The following is an 11,183-nucleotide window of genomic DNA, read 5'->3' as shown; positions in this document are numbered from 1 at the left end:
TTCCACACTGCTGACTTGGATTGTTCTCCCTCCCCCATTGGCCCACCATTACACCACTGTTTCCGTATGACATCATCATCAATCAGCTTCTCAGCCAAGTAGTGTGGGTCTTATTCAGTATAAAACATGGGGGCTTTCAGAAGGGAGAGGCTTTTTGTTTGACTTCGGTCCCTCCCTGCTTTGGTTATCGCTTCGTTTCGCTTTTGATTTAGCTTCGGCTTTTTTGGTTTGTTGGTTTCTGTTTGTTTCATTGTACTTTCGTTTGTTTGTGTTTATCCTTGTTTTGCCATTACCTTGCCCTAACGTGTTACATGTTCAACCTTTGTGTTCTTTTGTACCCTGTTCCTGTTGATTACTCTCATTTTCCCTTATTTGTATTCCTAGTCCACTTGTGTTTTTGTGTGAACTTTTGTGTATAAGGTTAGTTTAGGTTGTTGGGTATATTCTACACACTTAGTTGATTTTGTATTAGTAACACTAGTTTAGTACGGGTGAGTGCCGTTTGTCTTGTATGGTTTTGGGTAGTCAGTGGAGGTTAGCTAGGGTGTTGAAGACCGTGTGTTTTGGGTTTTTTTTTGTAGTCAGGTTAGCTTTCCCCTCACTTTCCTAGCCACCTCCATTTTGTTTATTATTTTCTTTTCTGTGGCACCACTCTAGTTCCTTACCCCTGTGTTATCTTGTCTTACCAGTCACTTATTCAACTTAAAATCATCACTTTTGCACCCACCCTTGTTATCATGCTTCCTAGTCTCTCACCAGAACCCACCTGCTTCCAAAAATTATCCTATATGTTATACCTCTTTACCCCTAGACACTTGGGGTCGTAACAGTGACTATGAAACCACTCTCAATGTACCAGCAATAAAGGTGGTAATCTCTTCATCTGAGGAGCTTCAACAGCCTGTGCCATTCAAGTTCAGAAGGCTTACATTAGCAAGGCTGTGGAAAGCCCGGTTCTAATTGTTCACAAACCATTTGAATTTGGTTTTGATTGTTTGGAGCTTTTCAATTTTGTAGTCTCTCTATGTGGGAGTGTGAATAATCAGCTCATCTCGCTGCTGCAATGCCCCTACAAATGAAGGGTGGAAATGAAGAGGTGCCTGGCTTGGCCAGTTATTGCTTCTGCTGCTGGGGGGATCTTGGTTCCTGTCAGAGGATGACGCATCCCAGGCCTAAGCTGGTAATGTCTGGACTGTGGAGTTTGAGCTTTGTTCTGAGTGCCTTTACCACTAGGATATGACCCTGCCATTCAAGTATTTACATATAAGCATCTTGGGTTTACTTGGCTGATACATTTTAAATGTGTTTTAATACCTGTAAGGGTAGGCCCTCAAGTTAAATCCTGGAGAATAGGGAGGAGTACTGTAAGTAAAACTGCAAATAGTTTACATTTCAGTGTGCAGACGTATTTAGTTTGGAGGTGTAGATCATAAGTGGTTAAACCAGTTGGTTTGATCATAGAAGAAAAATGATTGCTATGCTTTTACTTTACAAAGAGTGACACATTTGTTGTTGTCATTGACATACATTCTTAGATGTAAATAGTTGGTATAATGATTGCCTAAGCTACTAAAGCGTAAAGTGTGCATGTTTTAGTAGTTACCTTTAGAAAGTTACCTTTGCTTTATGAAAATTCAAATTCACATTTCCATTTCATTTTTTCCTAATTTTTATCCCAAATAAAGTACTGTTAAAATGCTTCAATGAAAATGAGGTTTTTAAATGTCTTTGTGGAAATCCACAAGACAAATATCTGCCTACTGCTCAGGGTATTCTTTAATTACATAAGCAGTTTTATTTGTGTACAGTACATCCCTGACGGCAATAATCATAGTTGGCTGTGGAATATCCTGAAGCACACTGTTTTGTCTAGGATGTCCAGAAAAAAAGATGTTTCAACATATCTCACAACCATATCGCAATATTTTTTCTTGCTGCTTTTCTAATATTGCCAAAACAAGTACCACAGTGCGTGATGTGTATCATTATATCATCAAACCATAAGTGTTTAGTATTTTACACTAAAAGCTGATTTTATAAAAGCTATTAATGATTTAGGCCAGGAAGATTTGATGAGCTGAGAGTCCCAGGCTCTACGGTTTAGAGGGAGGTTATCCTAGTGGGAATGATTCTGTTGTACTAGTTTTTGGCTCTTGCAGGACAGATTTTATTTCACAAAATAAAATGAACGCAAAGAAAACGGGTACTTCATGAAAAGGGAAAAAGATGGTTAATTAAACGTTTAAATTTCTATAGACAAATAAATCTTAGGATCTGCTGAAATCCATGTCCTGTTCTTTGTTCTTTCCAAAATTACCTTTTCTTAACATGCTGAATAATTTATTTTAAAACTGTATTGTCTAAAATGCTGTTAATAATTGCTGCCTCCGAGTGTATAATAAGAACTGATCTTTCTCTTGTTTACTTGTGTTGATAAGAATTTTAATTCTTTGCAAACTAAACTTTCAATCTAAGGGGTGATGAACAAAAGATTCAGAAGTGTTTTCCTGTATTTTCTCTACCGCAGAATCATCTCTGCTCCTATGAGCATCTTAAACACTATGATTCTGAGTGTTGTGATGGTCAAGTCTAAGCTGATCATTCCTGGTCATCATTTTCAATGCTTCTTAGTTTTGTGGTGAAGGGTATGGCGTGCTGAGAACTGTCATTTGAGCATCTGATGTCACATGCAGTGAATCATGAAAAATTCCTTAGTGCCCATCGAATATACTTTTTTTACATGTTTTTCTTAATCATAACAAATGCTACAATATGCACAATTTAACTGTATGAGACATGCTTTCAGGAAGCAGATATTAAATTTCTTATAGGCGTTGAGAGGAGCTCCATCAAACGCATAGAAATAGGACCAAAGAGCACAGACTGTCAGAAAATACGTATGGCTAGACACAGAGGTGTGTGTGTAGGAACCAGATGGCCATACTCTGTTGTAGAAACTTGGGATGATCCAGAAGTGGGGTCCTTTGTACCGTAAAGCTAGCAAGTGAAGACATTTAATGTCCTCCACATGAAATGAAAACAAGTGTTGTGCTTCATTTAAACCGTCAAGGAAAAGTGTCAGTATAGTTGCAAAATTAGACGGGTAATGTCTGGACTGTGGAGCTTGAGCTTTGTTCTGAGTGCCTTTACCACTAGGATATGACCCTGTCATTCAAGTATTGACATATAAGCATCTTGGGTTTACTTGGCTGATACATTTCAAATGTGTTTTAATACCTGTAGGTTTTAGTACAGTACCTGTTGTGCTTCATTTAAGCCGTCAATGAAAAGTGTCAGTATAGTTGCACAATGAGACAGGATGAATGGGTGATGCAAGTAATTAACTGCCAGCATGCATGACTGATCGCCCTTTGGATGTCCCTTGGGTTGAAGGTCTTCTCATCACCGGCTGTCCTGTCTCTGTTGCTCTGTAACTGAACTGTATTCTGGGGGACTGCACGGATTTCTTAACAGCGTAAACATCTTAAAAGGTATGACCTCGTAGCGATTAGATTTCCTCACCTGAATTTGAAAATCTTTTTATTTTTCAAAAATTGTGAATTTAAATCGTGTAACTAAATTGTATTGTTATAGAACTGAATGTTATTTTATACTCTGAGGTTCTTTGTCAATCCCAAAAAGTATCTACAGAAATGTACAGTACTTGAATGTAGTTGTACAGTATATTGTACATGGCAAACTCGAAACTGGTAACTATACGTGTGTATATATTGTGTATAATATATATATATGTAGTGTGTAGTTTTTGTTAAAGGTTTATTTCTACTGAAATGTGACAAATAACTTTTTAAGTATTTTTAAATGGGTGTCTAAAATTGTTAAAATTGAAAATCTTTAATGTTTCTTCATTGTCTTATTGAGAATACATGTACAGAATTAGAAACTGAATTAGGGGGAAATATTAGACATTTTAGTTTATTGCCGTTTATTTGTTTAGTTTAAACCAGCGTGTTGGAAATATATTTATGCTTAGCTGTAGTAAACGGCAAAAGCTACTTCTGTGACGCTACCGTAATATCTTAAAAAGGACGCAACGCCGGAAAACACTTTCACAGGACTCCAGTTCATTAATGGTTGCACTATACATATTCTCACAAGGGAACTACACTACTACACGTAAATCATACTTGAAACCAGATGATCACAGAAGCCTGACTACTTCAGGTGTGACTGCATTCTTCCCCTCATTTTCTGGCACCACACCTGGGTTCAGGAGCGCCTGAAACAATTTGTTTTCTCCCTTTCAAAAACTCCTGGCGGCTCCTTTAAGACGAGTCGCCGAAGAAGCGACCGTGTTGTGGAGGGGTTGGCTTGTGGTGACGTCAGAGAAGCCCAATGTCCGCTTCTGAGCGGTTACACGTTGATATAAAAAGAAGCAGTTACACGTTGATATTGTATAAGGGTAGAAGGGAAGGTAGCCCTAGGCAGGACGTAGGGTAATACCATAATATTTTAAAGATCATTGTTGTGTATTTCCTGGAGACGGTTTTTGATAATTCTGCCAGCATCAGGCTAATGGAAGGAGCTGCAAGAAAAAGGAGGACAAGGGCTCCAACAAAAGGTTACTGATTTTAAATCACCGGTAAGTCATTTCACCGTCTCATTTCAGTCCGTTCAGATCTTTGTTGACAATGTTTTTTTTTTTACAATATCGGGTTATATTATCTATATGTGGATCAACGTGCTTACATGAGAGTGACGTATCAACACACGTTTTTAAATGTTCTCAACGAAATAATAAAAACAACAAAGTGTGTGGTGTTTTACCTAATGGGGTTTTCTGCACAGACGTAAGATTGAGTGAAATGGGAAATATTTTTATGGTCGGGGTCAATGGAGTGTTTTTTTTTCTGCCCAGTGATGCATCAATAAATCATGCCTTTCAAATAATACAAAGTAAAAATAGTTGCCTTCTGTAAAGGCGTAATAATGCACAGCCTGACAGAACAGAATTGAGATTGTGTCCTACATTTTGGTTAACTTCTGAATTGCAGAGTGGCAGTGTTTACCGAACCATAATATACGTGGTTATTATATATATATATTATATAGGCTGTAATAGAGAAATATTGTATATAAGCTAAAAAATAAAACTGGAGGCACTGAAATTGTTTTCAGTTAGGCCACATCTATCTGTATACAGGTGATGACGGAGGTAGAATTTAAACAACATTTTTAATTTCCTTCCCTTGTAGTCGTCAGGCAAATAGCGTTTGGCAAATCTACTGTCCTTTCTTTTAGCCATCAGATTCGAACTTGATCAGTTCGAAAGACGTGATGTTACATCATCTTCCTTCCTTCCTTTCTTCAGTTCCAGAGTTTTAAACTGTTCGTTTTTGACATCTTTTTTGTGGTATATTTAAAAAAAAAACCCGTCGGATTGAAATGTCAGGAGTCCTCAATACGCTATAGGAGCTGAAGTGATGAGATCTGTTAGCGGTGTATACCTGTTGACAGTCTGGTGTAATTGAGTCGTCAATTGTTATTGCTAACGCAAACCCAGGTGTAAACGCCTCGTTTTTAAGTCGTCTGCAGGTCAGTGAAGGGGATGACAAAGCGCTTCCCACACTTCCACTGTGCTGCCTAAGAATACCAATTTATTATCCATTTTGGGTAAAAAAAAAGTTAGAAGGCTCAGCATTCAATTTCGGAACAACTGAGATAGCTGTGGTAATATCCATAGAACCTCCTAGATCTATCTTGAAATCTTGTTTTGGGAAAGTGTAGAAAGTAATGCATTCTAGAAGTCTCCTTAGTGCTATAAGGGCTTTGTGAAACTAGTGTGCTCTCAACACAGACATTCTTCAGTCTTGATGCAGAACTCTTGTCATTGCTCATAAATCAGCAATAATCCACAAAACACCTGAAAAATCCATGTACTGTATGACATGCTGCATAAGTTATTTAAGCACATACTAGAAATACCTAGATCATATGTAAATGGAAAGCATGTCTCATTTCTAGAAATGTAAGCAGTGTGCTTGGTGGTGAAGATGTTTTTATTCTTGGTTTAAAAATGCCAGAAGGTTCCTCTGTTCTCCTAAGCGACAGTGCCCTGGGATTTGAGACGTCTGTGTGATTAACTCTGTTACAGGCCTCTTAGATTGAATCTGTTGCGAGCCCTATGTGCACACCAAGGGCAGCTCATCTACTGTAGTTGTGGCAGGATGAATTGAACTTTTAATTTGATCAATACTCCATCTTCACAGAGGTGTAAACCTGTCCTTTTTTAGCTGTAGCCAGGATCAACACTAAATTTGCAGATAACCTGTACTTAATATTTCTTTTGCCAGAGATGAGCTTTCAATTCAACTGTGCTCTGGGACCTTTAAGAACTTCTCCAGGACTTCCCTGTGACCTGAGAAATTTAACGTGTGCTGTTAGAGCTTAAAAGTTTCTTAAACATACTCATGATGTGTGAATACCTTAAAAGCAGGCTTCAAGTGTAAGAAAAACAAAACAAAATAGAACAGCAAGTGGAGCCTTATGCTGTGCTGTGCTGCAAACACTGTCTGTGCAGATTGTCCAGAAACAAAGTGGGATTGATGGAGAACAGGTTTTACACTAGAGTGCTGCAGCTGCTCGAAGTTTCCACAACACATTTCCTCAGAAATAAGGAGACAGGTGAGTGGTTAGATTGTACAATGTGTCCCTAAAATCTCGTTAATGCTGGATGAGGCTTTAGTGTGAAAGAAAGAGTGCCTTGATTGTTACACACCTGCAGAAAAAGTGTGGTGCGTCTGAGATAAGCACTCAGACACCTCCTTTGCCCCTTATACACCTTCTCACTCCGGTTCATATTGAGTGTGGCACCTTGTGACTTATAAATCAAGAACTGTCTACAGTATGTCTGAGCAAATTGTACATAAGTTATAAGTCTTTCCCCAGAATGCTTACCATCACTGTAACTACTAACCTGAATTTGAACCCAAGACCTTGCCTTAACCCCCAGCCGGACTGCACAAGCCTACCCTAACCTCAGCTGCTAACACCAAAAGTTTGTCCATTTCTTTAAACTTTTAAACCTGCACATGCTGAGCGGTCTACACTTTTTGACTCTCCGAGACCTTGGCAAAACTCTGCTGGCCACAGTACAAAGCATCCGAATTTTCATGTCCGTTTGCTTTATTTGTGAATTAAAAGTACTAATCCCAGAATGTAGACTTAAAACTGAGCCACAGTGAAAAGTAGCCCATTTTGTCCCCATTCCTGGCCTGCTGCAGATTTGAGCACATATTTTTATTCATCTACTGTAGGCTTCATTGCAGTGAAATTCTACCTGCTTTCCCTTTCCCACTTCTCTTCCAGATTGACTTCTTGATTTGAAGTTCCCCCTGTATCTGCATGTAGGTGTTGTAGAACAGTGAATGAAGTAAAGTGTCTCAGGGATAATAGTGGGAAAATCTAGCCCAGGACCTCCCAGTCCTTGTCCCGGATGGACTGGACTCACACATGTAAATGTAAATAATTCCTTGCTTTTCTGGACGCTCCACTCAAAGTGCTTCACAGATAATGGGGACTCCCCTCCACCACCACCACCACCAGCATCCACCTGGATGAAGCAACAGCAGCCATAGTGCGCCAGAAAGCTCACCACATATCGGCTAAATGTAAAACTCACAGATGTAAAAGGTTGTGCACAGACCCACTGGTTTTTGTTCCAGTCATGTTTTATTTGCACATCGGAAGTAAAATAAAATCCAAATGTTTTGAATAGGAAAAAAAAACAACTTTCCAATCTCTAAATCAAGCAACTTGGTAAATTTAGAGCCCTGGTTAGGAAATGGAGCTGGGCTGGAATGAAAAATCAATACCTGTGTGTGTCTTCAGTACCAGAAAAGGGGAAGAGGGTGATGAGTGAAATTCATTTAACACGGGTATTTACCAGGCAAGTAACTAAAGTTTGCAGATGATCCTTAAGTAAGAGCATCATTTTAGGTGAGTGGGGAAAGAGTTAAAAAAGTAATGATAAAATTAGGATATGTAGTTAAGTGTAGAGTTCAAGTCGGCTTATGTTGTGCTAACAATATATAATGCACAAGCCTGTTCACAGTGTTAGAGAAGATATATTGCATGCTGTGGAATCAGTCCAGAGAAAACCAACCAAATGTATTACCAAGTTTAAAAGAATGTCCTAGTGATAGAGTAAACGATCTGGTTTAGTCCTGTACACTGAAGACTGAATGTACAGGTCATTTTGTTTCACTTATTCAAAATCCTCAAAAGTACTGACAAAATCAACCCTATGGAATTGGAATTCAAGAGTATATCTTGAACTAGAGAGCCTCACAGTTTACAAATGAAGCTAAGGGGGTAGTGCATTCAAAACCCCATGCATTAAGGAGCTACAAGGGTTGAAAGGCTTCTTCTCATTTACAGTAGGGTGTCTGTAGATGTGCAAGTAAAGGACTTGAAGATCAGCATAGTGGGTGCTTCCACAATTCTAAATAAGTGGACTGACCCATGTTGCCTTCATTCATGTTTAGTGCTCAGCTAAAAAGCTTTAGAAAAAGTTAAAAGATGTACATGTTGCTATAACAAGCTAAGTGCAAGTACCAAACACCATAATAATAGCAGTTCTTATTTTGCTGTTTAAGTTTTACCGTGCTATCAAACATTTTATATGAACTAATACCCACAGCTAATGTACAGTACTGCATTAACCTAGCAGTAAATGCCTGCAAGGTAGATATGAACAGGAACATACTGTATAAGACATTGCCTGAGATTTCTATTTCAAACTCACAAATGTAAAAAGTTGTGCTGCTTTTGTTTTGTAGCACCAGGATACTTTGCTGTGTCATACGAGAGTATATAATTGCCTAAGAATTCATAATTAAGTGATTTCATCACCGTTTCAGAAACCAAAATTGATAGTTTGCGTAATTTAAGTGTAGCACTCTTTAATTCGGTGGTTGGCTCCTGACTTTTTACATTGAGTCTGATTGTCAGAATGGTTGCTTTGTCAGGAAGGAGAACATGACTGTTAGAATTCTTACATTTGTGATTTAGCTTACTGCTTGAAACATGAGCTTACATTTTAAAGGCAGAATCGCCTCTGGGGCCAGAGTCCATTTCAAATCATGTATGTTCTCCCGGCACTTGTAGATTTTTTTTCAAAGAGCATTTGGAATCATAAAATGGGTATCAGTCACTAATGAGAAATTCAGTAGTCAAGTAGTATTTTTTACTTGGGACGTGTCGGTCTCAAACTTTAATCAAAGGTGCATAGTTTTATCTACATTGTCATGCTTATCTCAACTGCTGAGTAATCAAATATGATAACCTCAGTGAGCTAATTTTCCAGCAAATGGGATAATGTCTCACTTTAGCAGCTTGTGCTATCAGTAGAGGCAGAAGTATTAGGCAAAGAGGTAAAGTGTTTTTTTGTTGTTTGTACTGTAGGCGTGATATTTTCTCATGTAGGTGGATAGAACTCGACAGGTCATCTGCATCACCTGCAATTATCCCTTTTCTCAGTATGTTTTGTGGTTACTGCTTAAAATAGATTCGTAGGCCTTCAGAATTGCTACTTTTCTAAAAAAAACTTTCTCTTCGCTTGCCTAATTACCTCTGCCATTTTATATTTAATTTTTCATAAAAGTGTTCAAGGATTATATGCTGAAGTGTACTGTCATGAGGTCTTAGATTCTAATAATAATCCATTACACTTATATAGTGCTTTTCTGGGCACTCCACTCAAAGTGCTTTACAGGTAAAGTGGACTCCCCTCCACCACCACCAATTCATAGATGGTGATTACTAGGAGGCCGTGATTGGTAAAGGCCAGGACACCAGGGTTACATCCCTACTCTTTTTGAGAAATGCCCTGGGATTTGTAATGACCACAGAGAATCAGGATCTCAGTTTTAGCTCTCATCTGAAAGATGGCACCCCTTTTACATTATAGTGTCCCTGTCACAATACATGGGCATTAGGACCCACACAGACTGCAGGGTGAGCACCCCCTGCTGGCCCCACTAACACCTCTTCCAGGAGGAGCAACCTTAGCTTTCCCAGGAGGTCTCCCATCCAGGTGCTGGGTTCATTGGGTAGCCAGTTGTGAGTTACAGGGTGATATGGCTTCTAGCTGTAAGATCCTAAGCAGGATCCTGGTAATTATTTTAATGCGTTCCTCTCTCTTGGATCTAGCTGCAAATGTTTTGAGTGGTAATGGAGGGTAAGTTCCATCATGATAAAAAAAAATCCAGATCAGTGCCCTTTAATGACGTCTATTTGATTGGAGGTATGGCAAGATTAAATTGAGATTTTCCACTTGAAGAATTCCATATACACTCTGTAGTTCAGACATTGTTAGTTGCTGGGTCATGTCATTAAACAGCTATGACTGAGAGTCCCTGAACAGTGGGACACACGTGGCAGAGGGCTGCATGGATAAAGCTGGGATAAGTTCACCAGAGTCCTTTTGCCTTTTGGTGTAACACCTTCGACTTGCTGAGGGCTTGCAGGCTTACAGTGACTTAATTGTGGGATGTGTGGGACACTGTGGAGCTTGTAGTGTCTCAGAACAGCATGCACAGTAAAGGAATTGTAAGAGAACTGAGCCGTTATTGTCCCTTCTAAATTGTGTATGCAATAAAAAGTATTTAAAAAGCACTACCTGGCCTTCTTACATTCCTCTGTTAAGTCTTCCCCGGTTCTCTGACAGAGCTCACAAAGTCTGCCTCTTTTGCAGTGTAATCAAGTGGGGCAGAATGAACTCTGCCTTCAAGCCCAAAGGGAAATAAAGTTAATGTGCCTGTTTCAGTACTCTGAAATGTACAACTCTTATCTTACATTGAGAAGTAAACCAATAATGTAACTTGTTACTCAAAAATAGAACCAGGTTTTAATATAGCAAAATGTGCTTTCTAACATAAAAATAATGTAACGCCTCCTTTCTGAGTGGATGTTCTTTGATAGAGATAGATTTTGGCTTTTCACGGCATAGACTCAACAGTGTCTAATCAAAACCCTGTTATAGCTTGATAAGCATGGCAGTGGACTAGATATAGACATAATGACCTTGTCCTTTGTTACTGGCAACCTTTATTTTGTTTGTAGACTGGTTAAATAAAGCCTGCATGTTCCAAGAAGAATGCTTTCTATTCGTGTTCGTGTATGCCTTTCCGTGCATTTTAATCTGACCACTTATGCACAGG

At 38.9% G+C, this 11,183-nt stretch overlaps 1 protein-coding gene across 4 annotated transcripts in view; it reads left to right on the top strand.

Annotated features, from left to right (window-relative positions):
* Nucleotides 1–4,323: 4,323 nt before the first annotated feature.
* The window catches only part of slc39a14 (solute carrier family 39 member 14), a 32,609-nt gene continuing 25,749 nt past the window's right edge, over nucleotides 4,324–11,183 (top strand). For 3 of the 4 annotated variants that reach the window (XM_069181482.1, XM_069181477.1, XM_069181479.1), the window contains exon 1: nucleotides 4,325–4,603. The gene's annotated coding sequence lies outside the window, so the exon portion shown is untranslated. Of the gene's footprint in view, nucleotides 4,604–11,183 lie in introns of all 4 variants that reach the window. The other variant, XM_006625561.3, reaches the window with a different exon arrangement.

Source organism: Lepisosteus oculatus, chromosome 2, assembly GCF_040954835.1.
Source record: "Lepisosteus oculatus isolate fLepOcu1 chromosome 2, fLepOcu1.hap2, whole genome shotgun sequence".
Classification (NCBI taxonomy): Eukaryota; Metazoa; Chordata; class Actinopteri; order Semionotiformes; family Lepisosteidae; genus Lepisosteus; species Lepisosteus oculatus.
The sequence above is the reverse complement of the archived record's forward strand: the minus strand, read 5'-3'. Positions and strand labels throughout refer to the sequence as shown.